Source organism: Triticum dicoccoides, chromosome 6B (genome assembly GCF_002162155.2).
Source record: "Triticum dicoccoides isolate Atlit2015 ecotype Zavitan chromosome 6B, WEW_v2.0, whole genome shotgun sequence".
In the NCBI taxonomy this organism is placed as follows: Eukaryota; Viridiplantae; Streptophyta; class Magnoliopsida; order Poales; family Poaceae; genus Triticum; species Triticum dicoccoides.
Window position 1 is genome coordinate 306,313,938 of NC_041391.1, and position 22,432 is coordinate 306,336,369.

The following is a 22,432-nucleotide window of genomic DNA, read 5'->3' on the forward strand; positions in this document are numbered from 1 at the left end:
GGTGAGAGGGAGAGAGAGCAGGGGAAGAGGAGGAGGGCGAGGGAGAGTGAGAGCGGAGCGGCAGCTGCGTGGCTTCGTCCGGGGCGTTCCAGGCGACGAGGAGGAAGCAGGAGGTGGCCAGCAGGGGGGGAGGTGGCGCGCGCGCGTGCCGGCGAGCGTCGGGCACACGCCCGTCCTCCTGGCAGAGGAGGAAGGCGACAGGGGAGGGGGGGCCAGGCGGGCTGGGCCGCCTCCTGGCTGGGCCGGCCTGCTGCTGCTGGGCTGCGCAGGGGAGGGGAGGCCCAGGTAAGCCCCTCCTTCTTTTATTTTTGTTTTCTAATTTTTCTGACATTTGTTTTGATTTAATAAATATATTAAATCATTTAATTTTATTATGCCAATTTTTGCAGGAGCTGGATATATTATTCCAGAGCTCTTTTATGAATGGCATAATTTTTGGACCACATTTCATATATATAGAAATATATTTCCAATGCAAATATTTATCGAATTAATCCAAATGGCCAAAATAAATGTCCATGAGCTCCTAAAAATATTGTTTTGATTTTTATCTCTGTCCAATATTTTTAGAGGGCATCATGAGCATTTTCTTGGACCCTTTTGGAGAAATTTTTATTTGGGTCATTTTCAAAAATGATTCTGAGGGTTCCACCAATCCTCATTTCAAATTTAAATGAAATTTAAACATGATGCACAAATGACCAGCTAGTCTAGGTCATACCAGACTAGGGATGTGACAGGGTAGGTGTTGTAATACTCCAAAAAAATTGATTTGGTTTTTATCAAATTCTTTAATTAATTGGAAGTAGGTTATTTAATTTTTTTAAGACTCTCCTTCTCAAAAACTTTCTTTTATGATAAATATTTTTTTATGAGTCCTTCTCAATATTGATTTTGGTCTTGAGGGTTTTTCAACATGTGTTGGTTCAACACAGAGAATCTTGGGTTGTCTTAATATGTCTTTTATTTAAAAAGTATACCTATGAATTATGGATTGGTTCTTCCCCATTCAAAAAAAAATCTCTCTCTTGCCATGGCCTATGTTGAAATATTTCTCCCAAAACCTACCTCCCCACTTTGGATCGAACCAAGCATCCCATTCCAGCAAGTCTCTACCTCCTTTAGTTTTTTATTTATTTTGCCCTCAAAAGCATTTTCTGTCATTTATTTGGGCCTTGATGATTTACAAAGGAACCACCAGAATCCCTTTGAGTCTTGGTCCCAAATAAACTCCTCTGGCTAGTCCTTAGTACCCTCAATCTAGATCCATCAAGATCTGCTGGTCCATAGTTCAAATTTTTCAAAATATGCTTCCTGCAAGTTTGAACCAGATTTGCCATTTTTGGTGAAATTCATTCTTTTTCTTCTCCTAAAAATCTAAGATAAATCAGGCAGCCCCTGGATGCATCAAGAGGTCACCTCACCAAGGATCAGCTCAAGAAATTATTTCCGCGTGCCCAAAACATTTCGTCGAACAACTGGCGTGCATTGTTTCTGTCAAAGTTCAGAAAATCCAGTGTTTTAGTTCGGTCGACAGTGTCATTTTCTTCAGAACCGCGGCGTCAATCTCGCCAGTGCGCACGTTGGCGCCTTGCTCCCTGCTCCTCCTTCTTATCCAGTGCACCGCACGGTCGTTTGGACGGACGCAAGCGTCGGTGGTGAGGTGTCTCGCCAACACCGGCGTCTTCCGCGGTGGCAGAACCGCCCGTGGCGACCAACAAGGGCCAGCCCTGCCATACGGCGCCGCCCAGCACCGCCCACACCACCAAGAGCCTCCGCGTGGCCGTCCTTTCCCCCTGTGCTTGCAGCAGAGCCGTCGCCGTGGCCTGAGAGGCGCAGAGCACGCTCTCTGCCGCCGACGAGCCCGTGAGGCTGTTCCGTCGAAACCATAGGAGCAGAGCAAATCCAACCAAGGTTAGGCGTTGGATGGAACTAGTGGACCAATCCGCAGTTGCCCAACCACCTAAACCACCTGCCCGGCCACTGCCTCGCCGTAATCCCTCGCCGGAGAGATCACGTTCTCAGCAACCACCTCGGACTGGCTATAAAAGGGGGCCTCGAGCTCGTTATCGACCCAACACTACCCCTCCACCTCGCCAGGATTGCGCCCAGCCGCTAGGAGGACCTCGAGGAGGCCTTCTTCCTCGGCTCCGGCCGCCCCGATTTGCTACGGGCTCCGGCAAGATCCTCTCTGGTGAGAGCAACCCCGCCTCCCAAACCTTGTCAGCAACCTCCTAGTGCACCCACTCTTCTAACCCGAGCCCCAATTTGACGTTTGCAGCCCTCCTCGGCGAGATCCATCACCGCCCGAACCACCGTCCGCCGGAGTGGAGGCCGCCATTGACGTGGTGCTCTCCGACGACCAACTCCACCACCCACAGGTGCTGGAGAGCTCAGTGAGTCCGTAGGTATCCTCCGATTACTCTACCTCACTGTGGATCGACACCGGCGACCATCGCAAGCCTCGGGCGCCGGCGGGACTCTGGTTTGGTTTTTAAACCTGACGGGTGGGACCCCCTTGTCAGATTTTCTCTTTTTCGAAACGTTTTCTGAAAGCGCCTTCGGGCAAAATACGTTTTCTAACTGAAAGGTTTTCTGTCTTTTTTAAACTAGCCCCTGGGAAGTTTCTGTTTCATCATAGATTAGTCCCTAGACTAAAACACTTATAACTTTTAAACAAAAGAAGATTGTGAGTTGATTCCTTTTTTGTCATATTTATTTTTCTATCTAGTTTTTTATCATATTTATTTGAAAATTACTTGGAACAAATTTTATGCACACACGGTATTTACGTTAGTATCCAAATTTTTTTATAACGTAGATACCGAAGGAGGTGACGGAGCCGCAAACTTCACCGAGCTAGACTCTGACTACTCCGAACCAGGCAAGCATGTTTGAACCTTTGATATGATGATTGTCTTTCATGTTTGCTTGAGTAATGTTCTCATGGCATGTTTATATAATCATTAGTGAAGGTTATATTGCATGCAAGGAAAGCTACAAGTGAGCTTCGAAATTTGATGTGTTCATATGATGGTGAGATAACCTGATCATGTGGTGGCATGATAGGTTGCAAGCTGGTATTGTTGAAGCATGCCAGTCTTATGTCAACCGTTTAACTCCAGTATTAACGTGGATCATGTTCCCGTTCGTCTTTTCTTTTGCGCTGCCACATGTCTTCTGCAAAGAATGCGGTCTAGTCAGTTGCAAACCTCTTTCCTTGTACACACCAAATAGAGGGGCTGTGATGAGGGTTCCATGGCCCTGGATTAAAGCCCTTCATCCGGTCAGGGGGCATGGGTGTTTCCGGTTGGGACCGAGAGGGGGGCACCCCTTAGAGCGCGCGATATAAATTTGATCCCATGCTAGTCGAAGTTGTGGCCTCCCCGTCTTAAAGTTTTTCTTGAACGTTGCCTAGGGTGATTCCTGGCAGCGGAATGTGGAATGGGTGTGTACTGGTTAGATGTGTTTCTTCTAAAATACCGTAAACGGAACCAGTCCTTTGTGACTACGGAAATCCATTGGCTGTGGGTAAAGAGAACAAACTTTGCAGAGTCAAAACCATTCGAGTAACCGTATCCATGGTCAAGGATTGTGACCAACATATCCATGCCAGTGTCAGTGTCTGTCTCTACGTCAGTCTCATCGACAGTCCCCGTGTCAGTTTTTGTGACAATCTTTGGTGAATAATCATGAGTGGTAAACCCGGCTGAATGTTATTCCTGTGGATGGACTAACCCGTTTATTATTAGGGATATTTAAATTAGTGCCCCTGGTTCCTTAGTTGTGCTCACTTTTCCCCACGCTCCAAACATTTGCTCACTTTTCCCCTCTTCCTTAGCTGAAACTCTCACAAATGCTCATAGCGGGCGTTTGCCGTCTTGACCGTCCATTGACCGTTGATTGCTGACGAGTGGGGCCGAGTCTTCGTCTGACTGTTGCTTGCTGATGGGTGGGACCGCAAGGAGACACGTATTGGGCATCTTGTCTGAATCTGAAATAGATCTAGACAGGCCGCACTGCACCGCACCGCCCTGCCCCCTCCGCCGGCGTCGTGCCGCGTCCACCGCAGTTGTTTCCTCCACCCTATGCCATATTCCATTCATCGGTGACGCCGCGTCTCCGCCAGATATAGCCCACCTCCCCATCTGGGATTACATAGCGATGTTAGTGAGGACACCCGGAATGCAGTCGACCGTGGAGAGGATTGGGTCGAATCCGCGGCAGATAATTCATGGATTAAACCTGGGTAAGCATTGTTTCTTCTCGAATTGACGTTCTAAGTCGTATTGTAGGCCGTATTTGACTTCTGTTTGCTTGAATCGTTCGAATTTGTGCTTGATTTTACCCGGCTAACTGAAGCCTTTGTTTCCTTCCCCCAACAAAATAGGATTGATCCCGCGCTGGCTTTCCGGCTGGCGATTAGAATGGAAACTAGTGTGCTGCGTGGTACTAAACTGCATTTGATTTCATCATTTTTCTATCCCAAAGTGGTAGAAACCAGCATATCTTTCAAAGATTTGCGAGCTGAGCTCCGAAACACCTATCCCTGGAGTGATGCCGATGCTGTTGAACTGAATTACTTCAGCAGTGACGAGCAAAGATTTCTCCCACTAACTTGCGATGATCATATGTCGTTGCTTTTTGCTGGGATTGCTGGTTGCCGATTCGGTAAACTCCAAATCGATGTGCTTCAGCCACGCGCAGAACGGGCGAAGGGGAAGGGAGTTCAGACATCATCTGTCTGTGCTAATAGCCAGCACCCCGACACTCCTTGTAGGTCGACACCAAGTAAAGCAAGTGGTTCATGGAGCCACAACATGCCTGCTGCCAATTCTGGTTCCGATTCAGCTGCTGCTTCTCGTGTACCTTCTGCAGTTGGTGTAGAAGAAGATGCAGAACCTGACGAGGCAGTGCCTACAAATGATGATGAAGATGAGATGATGTTTCCTGAACTGGTCGATGTAGCCAGTCAGCAAGCAGTGGATGACGAATATATGGAGGATCCCATCAGCCAAGCTAGGTTTGATGACACTGACGATGAAGAGAAGGTGGAGAACATGAACAACTTAATCGAGGATGAGTACGATGGTGATGACATGCCAACAATTGAGTGGAACAGGGAAAAACCTGAGCTTAGTGTAGGTACCATTTTCCAATCAATGGTGGACTGTCGGAATGCAGTGACAACATGGTGCATTATATCTGAAAACAACTATAAGATTAAAAGGAGTGAGCCAGCAAGGTTCACAGTTTTTTGTCCATATCCTAGGTGTAGGTGGAAGTTGCATACATCTCGTATGAGAAAGAGCAAATATATTCAGGTAATCCAAGTTCAGTTAGTAATTTAGTTTCTTATCATTGAGTAAGGTTTCTTAACTGTTCTTTACCCTTTTATTTTGTTTCAGATAAAGAAAAACCCACACAAGCACACCTGTCCACCTGGAGGGGGAGGGGGGAAGGCCAAAACCAAGCTAGCAAAAACTAGGTGGGTGGCAGATGCTATATTGGATTGGCTGAGAGAAGAACCTGGACTTGGTCCAACATCACTCCATGGGAAGCTTTTTGAGAAGTACAAGATAGAAATTCCTTACATGAGAATTTTCAATGCTAGGGAAAAGGCTCTTGACAGAATTAATGGTCAATGGAATGACAGTTTTCAGCTGCTTTACACTTTCAAAGCTGAAGTGGAGATGGCAAGTCCAGGGAGTGTTGTAGAGATTGACAAGCATACAGTTCCATTCAAAATTAAAGGGAAGTCATTTCAGAAGGAGTGCTTTAGAAGGGCTTTTGTTTGTTTCAAGGCTTGCTGGTAGGGGTTTCTAGATGGTTGCAGGCCCTATTTGGCTGTAGATGCTACACATTTGACTGGAAGATGGAGAGGACAGCTAGTAGCAGCTTCTGCAGTTGATGGACACAACTGGCTATTCCCAGTTGCATTTGGTGTGGTGGAGGCAGAGTCTGAGGAAAGTTGGGTCTGGTTTCTGCAGCAGTTGCGCAACATCATAGGCACACCCCCAGGTTTAGCTATACACACAGATGCTTGCAAGGGTTTAGAGAGTGCAGTGGAAATTGTATTCCCTGGAGTGGAGCATAGGGAATGTATGCGACACCTAGCGCGTAATTTCAAAAAGAAGTTCAAAGGTAAAGTTTATGATGAGAACTTATGGCCAGCATCATACACATGCAGCAAAAGGAAGCATGAACACCATTTGAGAGTGTTGTATGCTCAAAATCCTCTTGTGAAGGAGTACATGGATGCACATCATGGCAAGGTGTGGTCAAGAAGCAAATTCAACGAAATCTGCAAAGTAGATTATGTGACCAGTAACCTTGCAGAATGCTTCAATTCAAAGTTCAAGTCAGTGAAAGGGCTCTTGTTGTGGCAAGCATTTGACAAGATGAGGCAAATGATCATGATAAAGATGGCTCTTCGCAAAAGAATTGCAGAAACACAATATGTTGGTCATCAAATGCTCCCATCACTGATTAAGGCATTGCACTTGAAGGCAAGAGGACTGAAGATGAAATGTATTCGATCTGGTACATATGAGGGAGAGGTTACCTATACTGACACTAAAAATAGGGTATGGAGGTATCCTGTGAACCTAAGTACTAGAGAATGTACTTGTAGGCAATGGCAGATCCGTGGGAAGCCATGCATACATGCCCTACATCTGATGACCGTTATCGGTGGTGCAGATGGTGAAGTTGATCAATATTGCTCTGAGTATTTCTCTGTTGCCAAATTTATGGCTGCTTATGCTGACAATGTGCCTGCACTATTGGGGAAAGATCAATGGAACATAGTAGATCCAGGGTTCAAACTCCACGCTCCTGTCATTACTAGACCACCAGGAAGACCAAGGAACCAGAGGATTAGAGCAGGTGAGGAGGGTCGTCTACCAAAGAAGCATGCTTGCAAAAAATGTGGAGTTCTGGGGCATATTGCTAGGCTTTGTACCAATGCAGTGGATGCATCATTTGGAGAGGAGGAAAGATGGACAGCAGCCAATGCTGAGGAGAATGCAGCAGCAATGGAGACTGAAGATGCAGTGGAGAATGCAGCAGCAAATAAAGCAGTGGAGAATGCAGCAGCAATGAAGCATCTTGGTATGTGTTTGCACCCTTTGTAGAATGCAGCTACCCTTTTGTTTGCATTTGTTCTCTTTTTTGCCTATGGCTTATAATTTTCTTTACCAGCTCTAGGGAGAAAAGGCCAAGAGATGAAGAAGTAGAAGATTTTGAAACCATGGCCTTTGATGGTTTTGAATCTATAAGAGAGGAAGAGGAGGGCGTAATTTTTCCAATTGTGCCTTTAAAGATTATTGAACCCATAGATGACCGTCAAATGGTCGTCAAGTGCTCGGCGAGTGCAACTACTCCATCAGCACCTCCACGAGGAAAACCCCAAGTAAAGCCCAAGATCAAAAGGAACAAGAGTCTGAAAGAAAAGAGCATCTCAACTAGGGAAACCAGGAGCAAGACGGTGAAGCCAGCTGCAAACACAAGGAGCAAGTCGAAAATTTGAATTAAGTTGTTGGGAAATGTTTGTGTTGTCAATTTGAGGGCGAGTGGATCGCTTAAAACTTGGTAGATTTGTATTAAGATCTTAAAACTTGGTACATTTGAGCTACTGTGAAAACTTATCAGTTGTAATAATGTTGCTTCTACTTTGGTTTCTTATTTGAGTCGGAATTCAAATTTCCATCAAAATTTGAATTTAAATCAATATTTGAATTTGGGCCAAAATTTGGATTCGAGTCAAAGTTGAAGTTGAACATTGGAGGTTCATTGCTCTATGCGGTGTATTTGATCGAGCATTTGAAGTCCAATATTCGTAGGTGAACAGTCCGAATGAGAAATGTGCTAGAAACGAGCTCGAAAGCTAGGGTAAACAACCCTATTTGAAATCAAGTTTTTTTACCTTGCCTAAATGAGGCATATATATTTTTATTAACACTTGTTCCATATATATAGGATGAAAACGAAGTCTCAATATTTATTGATTGATATTCATATTGCTACATTTTTTTGAAAAAAATATGCTTTTATTTCAAAACCGTCAAATAACACGTTTTAGATATGAAAATGAAAAAGTAAGTTCAGATCCTTCTTAGTCACTCCAAAATGAAGCTATGGAGATTTTTCTGATTTTTCTTAATTATTTTGATTTTTTTTAAACCCTAAACCCTCTCTTCCTATTCTACGAACTCTGAAAATGTTCATAGGTGATAGCTCATTTGTGTGAAGACTTTTTTCATGAAAATGACCTACACCAAGTTTATATTTTTTTCTCATAACCTTGTCACATATGACGGCTATGTGCGCAAGAATTACAACATTTTGATTTTTTTTAATTCTATTATATAATTAAAACATAAGTAAAACAAGCCATCACGTTCATCCACACAGATTAAATTATCTTAGCCATTAGATTTGTAAATAAATGGCTCAGATTTTAAGATGTATACGTTACATACAAATATTTATTACATGGACTGTTTGGCACATAGAAAAACTGTCATGTACAATTACCTATGGAAAAGATTTTTCTTTTGGAGCAAACCTATGATGCAAAAGTGCAACATGAATCTCTACTCCTAATGGAGCAGTTGGTAGTCTCGCTTCCAGGTTTTTTTTTCGTCCCACCACTTTCGTCCGGTTTTTTTTCGTAGGTTAACCGTCGTAGATTTTTTTCGATGTTGGTTTTTTATTCATCGGTTTATTTACCCCTCAGCTCTTTCCTTGCAAATCAGCACATTCCAAACGTGCACGCAATCACGGATCTAAATTTACTAACTTATCCAAATCAACCGATACCTTCCATTATTGCAAATTTATTTAGGAAACAAATAATAGATTTTAAGGAAACAAATAAAAGATTTTAAAGATGCATCATACTTTACTAACAATCACTAAAAATCAAATCTAAATTAATTAACCTTACCTTAAATCACTCAATCACTTTAATTAGAAAACATTTTCTTTCCTAACTGCACCCCGCTTAGTGTGCACATAACAATCCGAAGTAATTAGAGTCACATGATTGAATCCATTTATTTAGAGCGACATGATTGCGTTCCGGGATGGAGGCCATGATTTCGTCGAGGTCGTTGCTGCCTCCTACACTCAGGGTGTGTCGCTGAGATCGAGGCGAGCATGAGGAGCTGGGCCACCGCCATGGTCACCCCATCGCAGGGGATGGAGCACGCCGTCGGCTTACAGCTTGTGGAGATCACTGTTGCTCTTCAGGTCGCGTGGTGACCGGATCTTGCCGATGTGTCCCTCCCCGACGACCTCCTCTTCGCCCGGTTGGCTGGTATGGATCTCGCCACTACTGCCCTCAACTTCTCTGCCTCGAGCTCGACGGTCAGCCACCATGGATCCCCCAGCTGGAGGGTCACGTGAACCAGCCGTCCTCCCATGCTGCAGCGGCGAGAATATGACATGGCTCTCCGTACAAGAAGAGTGGAGTTCGGTCAAGTACTTATATACTTGGCCTCTACTGCTGATCCATGTACATGGAGAAGAACAGGCAACCGCTCATTCATGCTTCGTTCCACTCCTTTGCGCTACATTACTGGAGGTGACATTTTTCTATCTCTCTATGTTGTAACAAGCCTGCTGCCTGCATAGTTAATGGATTTTTTATTTAAATTTATCGCTGCTTAGTGCTTTGTTGCAATTGTTCACCCAAGATTCTTATATATAATCTGAGCGTATGTAGGCATACTTAGCTTTGCTATTCCATTTTTTCCTGGCGCATAGAAATAAGAGTATTGTCCAGGTTATGTATTCAATTGAGTATGGTATTTGGATTGCTATCAGAATGTCTTTTCTATGCATGTGATTTCTCATATCTGATTATAATATTTGTGAAGTCGTGCATTGCACGTGCACTTGGAAGCGGGCCCGTGGCCCGCGCTGGACGGCGCCGACGCCGACCCGAACCACCTCGTCCGCGTATTCTTGGAGTTGTGGCTGGTCGATTTACATGAAATTAATTCCCTCAATTCTGGTGGCAAATATAATAGACATAATCCATATTGTTATGCACTAGCGTGTATGTGTGAAATAGATAGATTATGGTCCCGTACCCAATAAAATGGATATGTGTGTGTGTTAGAGCGAGAGGGAGACGGGGATAGAGAGTGAGGAAGAGGGAGGGAGAGTGTGGTTCTGTGTGTGTGAAGATTTGATGGTAAAAAAAATCGCCAATGTCGTAATATTGAACTCTTAAAGTTAATGTGGCCCCGTTGCAACGCACGGGCGTTTTTCTAATCCGTATAGGAGGACTCAGATCCGTACGAGTCAAAAGGAGTCCAACAGGGTCACGTATCTATCGTGATTGGATTCTTTTCTTTAGCGAGGTTGGACTCTACAAAGCTAGACACGCTACACAAAGGAACCTGCACCTATTTAGCCGAGTTTCACGATCCATCAATCAATTTGACAAGCCCATGGACAATTAGTAGCGGGGCATTATACAAGAAAAAAAAACGAATGAGGTAGTATATAAAAGATTAAAAATTTGAAACTCACATATCCGTCTAAACAATAAATGTCTCTTACTATGTTGTAAAAAAATGTGACAGCTATAAATAGTAAATTTGAATTCAGTTGAAAAATATAATGATTTGTTTCTCGCACAAATTAGGTACAAAATACTAAATAAAAATATAAAAAATGGTTACCATGCTGGTAAAGAGTACAACTATATGCTTACTAAATGAACTAAAATAATTACAAATAAAATTAGCAAATTTGTTTTATCCAAACTCCAAGTGAAATCCTTAATATATAATATTCAAATTATATATTTATGTATATATATATAAAGAAATCTAATTAGGTGGATAGTGATTACTACTATTTTGGTGTATGAATTTTAAAATAAAGGAAATCAGAAAATTGATTTTCATATGAAATCCATACATAGTCCATAAATGCATAGTAAACTTTATATTATATGTATTAAAATTAGATTGACCGAGTCAAAACGTAGTGCTTTTTGTCGTTATTATTTATTCTAATACTTCCATTTGTTAATTTATACAAAAATAGTCATGTGAAAAACACTACTTAATGTTGTGTACATACGATCGTGTGAAGACCCTACGCTGACGTGCATAAAATGTAACAATTCTGGAAGCACTAATGCACGAGTCCACACAACAAAAAATAACAGTCAAGATTTCGAGGTAATACAAACTATCTACGCAAGGGGTACGTCGCATATGTGTTCGTATAAAGAAATAATAGCAAAGTGCGCAACGTATTACCATAGATGATGTCAGCAATCAGGTTCCTAAATGTACCAATCCATATATCTTTTTAGACAAGATTAACTAGCCAATGTGAGTTTTAATCCAGAGTTGAGTTATTCTTGCACGCACTAGAGTAACAAGAAAACCTGACTTGGAAATATAAAAAGAATATTAAGCAATAGCAATCTAGCAATTTGTTATAATGAGTTCTAATTATAATTATTGTTGTAGAAATTTAGAAGTCAAAACACTAGACATATCACAAATGTGCATTCATCTATGTATGCGTAGGGGGGAACCTATAATGACTGTCACCATCTCGAAAGACATGCATGATATTGTGTAAAGGTATGCAACTCTACGCTCACCGGCTATGCCTTTCAAGAGGATACAAGATACATGCCTATCACCTCCCCGGTTATATTTGTTCATTGAGTCTGTCTAGAAGGAACGAGCCATAGATGAGGATCACTAAATGTTAATCCGCAATGTTACTAAATGAGGTTATGGTTCAAGAAAATCTTTGACAACCCAGAACGAATACTCAATAAATTATGCAAAGTATGCAACTCTATGCTCACCGGCTATACCTTTCAAGAGGATACAAGATACATGCCTATCACCTCCCCGGTTATATTTGTTCATTGAGTCTGTCTAGAAGGAACGAGCCATAGATGAGGATCACTAAATGTTAATCGGCAATGTTACTAAACGAGGTTATGGTTCAAGAAAATCTTTGACAACCCAGAACGAATACTCGATAAATTATGCAAAGCAAGTCCAAGAAAACAGTATATATCTAAGTAGCTAGAGGCTATATGTATAATCTTGGTAATAGCAATGACCACTAATGGAGTTCAACTATAAATTTGAGATGGCATATTTTGCATCCCTATCTGATTCTGGGTGTTCATATAGAATTACATGGTGTTATTCTTTTGGTACAATAATTGTTTCTTTTTGGAGAAAGAATTCGATCAATCTTAGGTCTTCCAACTCAAGGTGGCAATTAGTTCGTCGGCTTTTGCACATTACAAAAAAAGTGATGATTCTCAGACTCCCAATTGGTTTAAGGACAACTATACATAATTGTCGACCATTCAATGCTGATCAAAATATTTAGAAAGGAGGTTATCATTCAAGAAATTGTCTGAAAACCAAGAAAAAAATAAATATTTTTTGTAAATCAAATAATTGAAAAAAAATGTTTAAGTTGTTTGACCTGCTAAGCTTAATCTTGGTTCAAAGATAAATTCAAGATAAGGCATGAGTTTGTTCGGGAGAAAACACATATAGCATACAAAATTGGATACGTGGGTCACTGCGATGCAACTATAGCCTACAAGTGTCATCTTTCAAGTGAATAATATTTAAAATAATTGCATGGAAAAATATAAATCTAGCCGCGCAAATTGCGCGGGTCACTCTGCTTGTTTTTACAAACATTTGAACTTGATTTCGACAAATCACTTCAAAAAATGATTTTTCAAAAAAACGCCCCTATACCGAGTTTATATTTTTTTTATGGTAACTAGGTCTCATAAACGGACGAACTACGTATGTTTTATATTTTTGCGATTTTTTCTAATTTAGTTATGGCCATTTGAAATCTGGTCAAACCCTAATAACCCCGTTGACTCGCTCATAAACCCGCAGAAATGCTCCAAACCCTAGCGTCGAACGTGCGCCGTCGGATCCTACCAAGCGCCAAACACCACCCGTCAGATGTGGGGCACGCATGCGCGATCCGCGTGATGCATCCTCATTGGCTACTGCACTGTCCTTCTCGGGTTTTTTACGATCTGCCCCACTTTACATATGAAATTGTATTTTTCACACATGACCACCACATGTCAGTGTTAAGAGTTGGTTCAAATATTCAAACTGCAAAATACAATGTGGCAAATCGTCAATATAGCTTCCCCTTCTCCTCTTCTCCATCTGACAGACAAAGACATCGAGCAGATCGAGCAATTCCTCTGTTTCTTTCCCCATCTTCTCGTTCTTCTTCCTCTCGAGCAATTCCTCTGTTTCTTCCTCTCGGGCGATATGTCGACCTCCTCGTCAGCCCCCCGTTCCACGTGGCCGGTGTATGGTCCAGTGCCGATGACTCGATGCCCTGACTGCCCACGGACTGCGCCACTGAAGCGGTTGACTTCGAAGGAGGAGAAGAATGGGAACTTTGGGCGCGAGTTCGTCAAATGCGAGAGCAAGCCGGAGGGGCAGGTTAGATCTGAGTTTTCCTCGCATCCTTTATCTCTAATTTCTCAAAAAATCTCTGATTTTGTTTTCAGATCATGAAGAAATGCCACCATTTCGAGTGGATGGATGATTACATCCAGAGGCTTCAAGGGTCGGGCTTGCTGCATTCGAGGGGGAATGCAATCCGCGAGTCCAATCTGCCCCATGAAAGTGCCGCTCCGGCAGCAGCAGCGCGTTCGGTAGATGTCGAGCTGAAGACGGAATTGAAGAAGATGAACAAGAACTTCAAGGAGCTTATTGAGTTGAAGAAGCAATCCAATCTGATAGCTTTAGGAATACTTGCTCTAGGAATTTTTTACTTGATGGCCATCTCTCGTTAGAGATGTTTGTCTACTATTGTTGCCACTGTTTAGCAATCCAAGTCTGTTTATCTCAAATGCAACTCTGTTTAGTGTAACTGTCGATCTCTGAATGTATGCAGTTTACTGTTAAGTTTCGACACTTTCAGTTTCGGCAGAAAACAACTACCAGTTCGGTGATTGGATTATTTTGTTAGCTAATAACCTAATAAAAAACCTAGTTCGCGGGCCCAAAGAGAAAGCCCAGAAACAAGCGGGCCCAACTACCAGTCTCTCTCGCACTTGCCAAACTTTTGTCCTCGAGTTCGTCAGTTCTACTAAAAAAACCTAGTTCGCGGGCCCAAAGAGAAAGCCCAGAAACAAGCGATGTTTCTTTTTTTGTTTAGGAAGGATTGCTTTGTTCTTTTTTGTTTCTAATTGCTTTTTTCATTAATTTTATTGCCCAATCTCTTCTATCTCATTGAGGAATTTTTTTGGCTTTCCTAGCGAACCAATACTTCATGATTAGAAAAAGAGGTCTAACCCTCTTTTTATATACTTCAAAACATAGTGTAGTTAAAACTACACTTTTGACTAAAGCCAAATATCTCAAAGTATTTGATACGTAAATATTTCTGAAAACCAAAGTATTCTTTGAAGGGAGCCCTTCTATGAATAATGTACAATATGTTCTCAAACCAAAGTCGTGTACAAATGTACAATATGTTCTTATTTTTAGAAGGCATCTATAAACACATCGTTTTTAGTTTGTTTGGTTAATTTGTCCCACGCCAATTAGCCGTGTCTAAACTTGGGACAAACAAAATACAAACATAACAAAGCATTAATATAACACACATAACTTAACTTAGATAGGGTTGCTAGGGCAAAATAAGTTCTTACATAGAAACCGATAGATAATCCCTAATAATTAACCTTACATAGATAGGGTAGCTAGCTCGGGCAACACACACACCAAACTCACACTACATAGTAGATAGATAGGGTAGCTAGGACAACACCGCCATGTCTTCACCGTTGTCTTCACCTTAACCGCCGGCTTCACCGTCTTCTTCGCCGCCGGCTTCAGTACTCCTCCTCCTCAAGGCCGTTGTCGCCGACGTAGTACGGGAGGCTGTGCATGCGGTTGCGAGCGGGGAAGATGCTCTCGAAGTCGGTGAAGATGTTATAGGTTGTGAATGCGATGAACTCGCACCCACACTAATACACCTTGCCGAGCAGGTAGTAGGCATTTAACCTGTTGGTGAAGTGGACGACGAGCCCTACCACTGGAACATTGGCGTGGGGACGCTGCTCCACGAGGTAGAACATGGGCGGCGAGCCCGCCGGGAAGTGGTGGAAGCCCGCACGGAGGAACCCCCGTGCACGCTCAGTGCTTCCCCTCCAGCGGGAGAATGCCCACACGTGGAGAGATTCCTCGACGACGACGTTGGCGGGGTACCGCCATTCTGGCACGGTGGGCGGCGCTTGGAACGTCGGCCCGTTGTACTACATCTTGCTCGCTTCGCTGAGTGGAACGGCTTTGGCTTTTGGGGGAAGAAGGGAACTTGGAGGCGTAGATGGATCTGTAGAAGAAGAGGCAATGAAGGACAGTTTAAATAGCCGGGGGAGACGCAGTGGGTACACGCGCAACCGGTGTAGATCGTGACTCAGTGCATGCGTGAACCGATGCGATCATCAATTTGTGAATGTGAATCGATGCGACTGTGCTTTGCGTGCTCTGCGTTGGCGGCTGCCTGCCTCCCCCTTCTGCGTGCTCTGCGTTGGCGGCTGCCTGCCTCCCATTCACGAGCGTGCGTGCAGCCTGTGGCATGAACCGATGCCTCGACATATGGACGCGACCGTGCGTGCAGCCTGCCCCTTCTGCCACCGGCACGTATGCCTGCGACGCGTGAAACGACGCTGCAGAGCGACTGAATCCACCGGCAACCGTGCGGCATGGATCGATGCGTGCGTGTCGGCGTGCATGCATGCGATTAGGTCTAGGTCACTAGATGCATGCGTGGCGGTGTTCGCATGCATAGCAGGCTACATCGATGCCAAAGCCGGGCATGCATAGCAGGCTGCATCCATCCATAGCAAGCTTTTTTAATTGGGCTCCCTTTTTAATTTATTACCAACAAACTAACGGGCCCGTCCTATGAACACAAACACGGCCCAAACAGCAAAGCCACAGCCACAGTCAACAGAGTCCAACGTGGCCCCACAAGTCAGTTAATGGCCAAGACAGCAAACGTCTGTTATGAACATTTGTGAGAGTTTCAGCTAAGGGAATGGGGAAAAGTGAGCAAAAGTTTGAAGCGTGGGGAAAACTGAGCACAACTAAGGAATTGGGGGCACAGATGGAATAAGCCCTTATTATTATGTACTGAGTATTTCCTTGGGATGATTTAAATTCATGAGCTACTTGAATTCGAATGGTGAAATATAAGCCCTTTATGTGATGTCGCTCAGACGTCCGTTTGTGGCATTCTTGTTATTTACTTTTGATATAAGCCCTTTATGTGATGTCGCTCAAACGTCCGACTGTGGCATTCTTGTTATTTACTTTTGATATAAGCCCTTTATGTGATGTCACTCAGACGTCCGACTGTGGCATTCTCATTATTTACTTTTGATATAAGCCGTTTATGTGATGTCGCTCAGACGTCCGACTATGGCATCCACGTCATTTACTTTCATTATATGCCCTTTTCGAGATGTCGCTTAGACGTCTGACTGTGCCACGCATTGTCATTTATATTTCAATATAAGCCCTTTATGTGGTGTCGCCCTGACGCCCGACTTCGTTCAGACGCCCGATCGGTCTTCACTTATTTTTTTTGGGATTTCAGAAGGACCACCGCCTGACTTCCTGTTTATTTAACACGTCGTGCAAAATTTATTATCTGAGTGTGCATTACTAATCTGCTCATGTGCATCATGTTTGCATTTGTTATATCTTATGTCCAAACTGTCTTGCGAGTACATTCAAAGTACTCACCTGGCTTGTTGATTTGGCCAGATGTTGACGAAGGCGATCTTATGGATGAAGAGTACGATAGCGAGTCCGACGCCTAGAGGAGTCCCAGTCAATCCCGTGCAATTCTGGAATTGGTCACTTGTATCATATACGCTTCCGCTACCCGAATAAAATCATCGAGCCTCACTCCGGCGCTCGATGAGCTGTAAGATTTAGGAGTCATGCCACCCACTTCACTGTCACATATCCACCACCACTTTTATTACAAGTCAGTAGTTATGCCACCATACCCTTGTGTCATATCTGCCTTTATGTATAATATCAGTGTGCTTGTAATAAATTGTTGAGCAGCCTCCGCTCAACCTTGTATAATATTTAGTACTTTTGGACTTCTGTATCAAGGATTTTCTACTAGTAAGGAAGATTTTCCTATACTGGTCTTATATAAAGGACGGTTTCTCAATAAATGTTTTATTGGAAAACCGGTCCTGATAATATATCATCTACCCTGCATACCAAAAAGGATGGATAGGAACAAAATCACGCAAACTCGACCTCTATGCTAGGGGTTAGTCGCTTCTAAGCACTATCAACCCTAACCAAGGGAAAGACTCAATCTAGCATGCATGCTATGACTTAGGGCGCCAGCGCTTCATTTATTTATGCTCAGGGTCTGCGCCTGGCTTTGTACAAAGGGTTACATGCCTTGCCGGCAAACCTTGTACAAAAGGTGGCTTGCCAGGAGGCCCGGCAGCCGCGCCTTATTGGTAGAACTTGCGAAGATGCTCGATGTTCCAGGGGTTGCTCACTAGAATGGAATCTTCGGTCTCCAGGCGGACTGCGTCGGGCCTAGTGACTCGTGTTACCCGATAAGGGTATTCCCACTTCAGCGTCAACTTGTTGGAATTCTTGGCCGACTGAACATGCCGAAGAACAAGGTCACCTTCCCCAAAGATCCGGGCATGAACCTTGCGGCTATGGTAGCGGTGCAAGGCTTGCTGGTAGCGTGCTGCTCTCAGAGCTGCCCGGAGACGATCTTCCTCAAGGAGCGTTGCGTCATCTTGCCGCAATCGCTCTTGCTCAAGCTCATCATAAGCAAGCACTCGAGGTGACCCGTATATGAGTTCCGTGGGGAGAACTGCTTCTGCCCCGTAGACCAGGGCAAAGGGTGTCTGGCCGGTGGCTTAATTTGGTGTTGTTCTGATCGACCCAAGAACCGCCGGCAACTCGTCAATCCAGCGCCTTCCACTCTTGCGCAGCCTGTCAAAAGTCTTCGTTCTTAAGCCTCGCAGAACTTCAGCGTTAGCTCTCTCTGCTAGGCCGTTGCTTCGTGGGTGTGCCACGGAAGCAAAACAGACCTTGCTGCCGAGATCCTCAATGTACTACATGAAGGCGTGGCTTGTGAACTGTGTGCCACTTTGTGAATGATACATCCATTTTGCATCATGCTTTTATATCAATATTTACTGCACTATGGGCTGTTATTACACATTATATCTCAATACTTATGGCTATTCTCTCTTATTTTACAAGGTTTACCATGAAGAGGGGGAATGCCCGCAGCTGGAATTCTGGCTGGAAAAGGAGCAAACGTTGGAAACCTATTCTGCACAGCTCCAAAAGTCCTGAAACTCCATGAAACAACTTTTTGGAATTAATAAGAATTTCTGAGCGAAAGAAATATGCCAGGGGCCCACACCCTGTCCAGGAGACAGGGGGCGCCCCCCTCTATACGGGGCGCCCCTATCTCCTGGGCCCCCTGGTGGGCCTTCGGCGTCCATCTTCTGCTATATCATCACTTTTACCCTGGAAAAAATCGTGGGCAAGCTTACGGGATGAAACTCCACCGCCACGAGGCGGAACCTTGGCGGAATCAATATAGGGCTCTAGCGAAGCTGTTCTGCCGGGGACACTTCCCTCCGGGAGGGGGAAATCATCACCAACATCATCACCAACGATCCTCTCATCGGAAGGGGGTCAATCTCCATCAACATCTTCACCAGCACCATCTCCTCTCAAAACCCTAGTTCATCTCTTATATCCAATCTTGTATCAAAACCACAAATTGGTACCTGTGGGTTGCTAGTAGTGTTGATTAATCCTTGTAGTTGATGCTAATTGGTTTACTTGGTGGAAGATCATATGTTTAGATCATTCATGCATATTATTACTCCTCTGATTATGAACATGAATATGCTTTGTGAGTAGTTACGTTTGTTCCTGAGGACATGGGTGAAGTCTTGCTATTAGTAGTCATGTGAATTTGGTATTCGTCCAATATTTTGATGAGATGTATGTTGTCTTTTCCTCTAGTGGTGTTATGTGAACACCGACTACATGACACTTCACCATTATTTGGGCCTAGAGGAAGGCATGGGGAACTAATAAGTAGATGATGGGTTGCTAGAGTGACAGAAGCTTAAACCCTAGTTTATGCGTTGCTTCGTTAGGGGCTGATATGGATCCATATGCTTAATGTTGTGGTTAGGTTTACCTTCATACTTCTTTTTGTAGTTGCGGATGCTTGCAATAGGGGTTAATCATAAGTGGGATATTTGTCCAAGTTAGGGAAGTACCCAAGTACCGGTCCACCCACATATCAAATTATCAAAGTATCGAACGCGAATCATATGAACGTGATGAAAACTAGCTTGACGATAATTCCCAATGTGTCCTCGGGAGCTCCTTCATTATTATTAGAAATTGTCCAGGCTTATCCTTTGCTACATAAGGATTGGGACACCTTGCTGCACTTTGTTTACTTTATTTACTTGTTACTTGTTACTATTTATCTTATCACAAAACTATCTATCACCTACAATTTCAGTGCTTGCAGAGAAAACCTTACTGAAAACCGCTTATCATTTCCTTCTGCTCCTTGTTGGGTTTGACACTCTTACTTATCGAAACGACTACGATAGATCCCCTACACTTGTAGGTCATCAAGACTCTTTTCTGGCGCCGTTGCCGGGGAGTATAGCGCTTTTGGTGAGTGTATCTTGGTAAGGAAACATTTATATAGTGTGCTGAAATTTTTTGTTACTTGTCACTATGGAAGCTAATCCTTTGAGGGGCTTGTTTGGGGTATCTTCACCCCAACCAGAAGAGCAAAGAGTTTCTCCTCAACCTACTGAACCTTATGAAAATATTTATTTTGAGATTCCTTCGGGTATGATAGAAAAACTGCTAGCTAATCCATTTGCAGGAGACGGAATATTGCATCCCGATTTACACCTTATCTTTGTGGATGAAGTTTGTGGATTATTTAAGCTTGCAGGTATTCCCAATGATGTTGTCAAAAGGAAGGTCTTCCCTTTATCTTTGAAGGGAGATGCATTGACATGGTATATTCTATGTGATGATACGGGATCTTGGAATTATAAGCGATTGAAGCTGGAATTTCACCAGAAGTTCTATCCTATGCATCTTGTTCATCATGATCGTAATTACATATATAATTTCTGGCCTCGTGAAGGGGAAAGCATCGCTCAAGCTTGGGGGAGCCTTAAGTCAATGTTATATTCATGCCCCAATCATGAGCTCTCTCGGGAAATTGTAAGGGCATATTTTTCCCTCAGGTGTTTTGGTGATTGATGACAATGCATTTGCGGACTAATCGTGTGCCTTGAGTTTCTCAGGTTATTCATATCTAGGCACGAGACGATTCGGTGCCCCTCGGAGACTATTGAAGTCGGCGTCGTTCTACGTTTCTCTTTGGTGGATTTGAGTCGTAGGAGAGCCGTACTATTAAGAGGGGGTCCGCGTCGGAAAGGTTTGGGTGGAATCAACACGTACACTTGTTCCTCCTTTCCCTACATTTTGGAGCTTCCTTTTGTTATCTTGGTTGTGCGGAAATCTGACGACTACTACTGTGCTTGCGGTAGTACCGCAAGTACAAGCGGTAGAACCACTGGGTGTCACGGTAGTACCGCTCATCTGGAGCGGTAGTACCGCGGCTCCCTGGCCTTGTGCCACTCCGGTGTGGTAGTAGGGGCGGATGTAATTTTTTACATCCGCGCCCTCCACGGTAGTACCGCTCGTCCAGCGCGGTAGTACCGTGGAGTCCCATGGTAGTACCGCTCCCTAGGAGTCATAGTACCGTGGCCCTCCTACCTAGTACCGCAGTGTCGCGGTAGTAGGCGCGGATGTAATTTTTTACATCCGCGCCCACATGGTAGTACCGCGCCTCGCGGGCGGTAGTACCACGTCGGATTTTTGTACCTCCTCCGGTTCAGCGGAAGTAGGCACGGATGTAATTTATTTCATCCGCGCCCTTCCCAGGCCGTGACTTTCCTGCCTTGCGGTAGTACCGCAGGTGGGTGCAGTAGGACCGTGCAGGCGGTAGTACTGCCCCCTTATCAGGCTAGTTTCGGCCTGTGTTGCTGTCGCGGTAGTACTGTGGTTAGCCACGGTAGTACCGCACAGCCTCGCGGTAGTACCGCGCCCCTGGAGCGGTAGTACCGTGTGTCGCAGGCTGAACATGTGGATAACGGTTGGATTTTGTCCACGACTATATAAGAGGCGTCTTCTACCTCTAGTTGACTACCTCTTCCATCTCTAAGCTCCATTGTTGCTCCAAGCTCCATTTTCACTCGATATCTCTCTCTAGCTAATCAAACTTGTTGATTTGCTCGGGATTGGGTGACAAGTGCCCGATCTACACTTCCACAACATGATATTTGATTTCCCCCACTTATCCCTTGCGGATGTTGTTACTCTTGGGTGTTGAGCACCCTAGACGGTTGAGGTCACCTCGAAGCCATACTCCATTGTGGTGAAGCTTCGCGGGATTATTGGGAGCCTCCAAGTGTTGTGGAGATAGCCCCAATATTGTTTGTAAAGGTCCGGTTGCCGCCTTCAAGGGCTCCAATAGTGGAATCACGACATCTCGCATTGTGTGAGGGCGTGAGGAGATTATGGTGGCCCTAGTGGCTTCTTGGGGAGCATTGTGGCTCCACACCGCTCTAACGGAGACGTACTTCCCCTTAAAAGGAAGGAACTTCGGTAACACATCCTCGTCTCCACCGGCTCCACTCTTGGTTATCTTATCCCTTTACTTTTGCAAGCTTACTTGTGCTATATCCATTGCTTGCTTGTGTGCTCATTGTCTTTGCATCATATAGGTTGTCCACGTAGTTGCACATCTAGACAACCTATTTCTTTGCAAGGTTTAAATTGTTAAAGAAAAGTCTAAAAATTGTTAGTTGCCTATTCACCCCCCCCCCCTCTAGTCAACCATATCGATCCTTTCAATTGGTATCAGAGCCTCGTCTCTTTATTAAGGACTTTGCCGTCCGAAGAGTATGGTTGACGTCAACGACGGTGCGGAGGAACACTCCGGTGTGAATCCCATCTCGTCTTCGGCCGAAGGGGGAACCTCGGTCTCTCGTGAGGAATTCAATGTGGATTTAGACACATTGAAAACCTCCATGACGGCCGAGGTTAAAAGCATGTTTACTGAATTCCTAGAGGGACTCAAACTATCTACCTCGCCGATGAAAGTGGGTGATCCCACTAACAAGGTGACGGATGCTAACCCCGACAAGGGGGAAGCTAATAGTGAAAAGAGTCCGTCTACTAGTGGTAGAAATGGCACCGGCATCTATGCCCATGTGGAACCCCCGGTGTATAGAGGACCG